Source organism: Sinocyclocheilus grahami, unplaced genomic scaffold, assembly GCF_001515645.1.
Source record: "Sinocyclocheilus grahami isolate Dianchi unplaced genomic scaffold, SAMN03320097.WGS_v1.1 scaffold1321.1, whole genome shotgun sequence".
Classification (NCBI taxonomy): domain Eukaryota; kingdom Metazoa; phylum Chordata; class Actinopteri; order Cypriniformes; family Cyprinidae; genus Sinocyclocheilus; species Sinocyclocheilus grahami.
Window position 1 is genome coordinate 121287 of NW_015506500.1, and position 2267 is coordinate 123553.

The window sequence follows — 2267 nt, forward strand, 5'->3', positions numbered from 1 at the left end:
TATATATATATATATAATCTGCATGTACCAGCCTTGACAACCGAATGGTATATATAAGATCTGGGAGGTAATGAAATTATCATGGGACTCCTAGCTCCTTGGTCTTGTTGCAAATCTCCCCATGTTAGAACCATACCCGGTCTCCACTTCTGATAAATTATGACAGTTTTACTTTGTTTATATTGTCATATGTTGTAGAAAGTTGTAAGAGTGAATATTTCATTTCCATCTCTTTGAATGAGCAGACAGAATATGACAACAAAGACATTATAGGCTATCTTGTTTGTACTGTAATTACAAACCACTTGTTTTCGGGTTATTATTGGTATTTTGGATAAACTGTAAGCTGTACCTGATTTTCTCTTGTGGCTTCTGTCTGGGCTGTGCCGTCACAAGAAGTAAGTTTATTTTGCCCCAAAAGCACCCAATATGTGTTAGCATATGTGTAAGGTAATCCACCACTACAAGCACCTATGACCATGAGATATTACAGGCAATTGTAAAATATCTGCAGCCACGTGCCAGAATGGCCTGCCAGAGAGAGAGCCACCCCATTGGGGCCCCATGTTTTGGAATGATTCAACCCAGGGACCATTTATAGCAGGCAGAATGACGAGATATCACCTGTTAGATAACTTCACAACACAATCATCCTTGAACTGTGATATTCGACCCTTAATTATTTCAGTGTACTGGAAGTATTTATCAAACTGAGCCAATTAAATTCAAGGCAATCAAGTTTGTTAGGTAATTATTGTAAATTATTACAATTATTGTATTATTATGGTATATATTTACAATAATTTATGATGAATTGATAATCAAGTTACTTCAAAGTGAATTTGTGATCAATTTAGAGGCCTTACTAATTTTGGTATCAAAGGTGATGCTATTATTAGGTTTTAAGATGGAATGTGGGTCATGCAATACCACGTGCTTTTGGAGGGGGGCGATATTTTGTAAGCTTACTGTGATTGTTGCAGATGAAAATACATAAATATACAAAATTAAAGCTCTGTATAACCTCTTATAATAATGAAATGTTAATGTTTCGTTACAACAGCGTTTAAAAATACAGTAACAAAGAATGGTTATATTAATGGCATTGTAATAAAAATGGTATTTGTAATAATATGCTTATTTCAGAGAGGCTTTTACAATGTGATGGATTAAAAAAAAAGTTATAATGTTAAATGTAATGTCAAGACATATTTTTGCTTCTATACAGCACTTTAGTATACATCAAAACTAGATTACATGTAAACTATCAAACTAAAGGAATGACTAATGTTTACAATACAAAGTTGTATTTTGCTTCCGAACCCTGGGGTGTATTATTACATGCGTCTCTAACATGGGGGAGATTGCTTGAAAGAGTCTGGCGGTGTAAACTTACTCTATTAAGTTTCTCTCCATTGTTAAAAACATAAAGAGGACATAAAAGAGCTCCCCAAACATTCTTCTCTTTGAGCTGAGTGATGTCCTGATCTTTCCTGTTAGAAGCTGCTAACATGACAGAAATGGGTCTTAATCTCGGCCATGAAAACAGACATGATGCTCTCATAACAGATCTATTACCCAAGAGTCTCTGTAGAGTAGGTTTATAAGTGGGTGTGGGAACTTTGAGGTTTCTGTGAGGTTTGAAAGTGTTTCCACTAGGTGATGACAGGAAATGGTCTCAGTATTGTCTGCGATTAGATGAACAAGTTCTTCATAAACTTAATCCAGATAGAAATTCCTATAGCAGTAATAATTTCACTAAAGCAATATGACTTTCAGTCACAACTTCTGGTAATACTTATCAGAATGATAATGTTTTGCTACAGGTTTCATAGTCTTTATTGTCTGCCAGTTGACCTGGGTGATATTTTTCAATACTAGATTCTCATATACTAGGCGTTCTGGCTTGTTTGGATAAAGAGCCAGTTTTCATCAGTTGTAAAGCCCTTAAGATTTCAACACAGCCCCATTCTGCTCCTGTAGGGAGCTGGTCAATGAGGTGATGATTAAAATTTGAAACTAATATTGGCCGGGAAGGAGGTCCAAGGCTGGGATTATGTCCTGAGCTCTTACTGCTGAAGGAAAAACATGGTCAGGAATGATATGTTTGTGTAGAGGGTTCATTGCAGATGGTGTAATCTTTCAATAGCAAATATTTTGTTGCAAATGTCGACCTTCAAGCTTCACTAAGCATGAGGTAATGTGTTAAAAGGATATTTCCCAAAAGGATGGCTCCAAAAGTTCATACTAACTAGCTGGTGGATCCG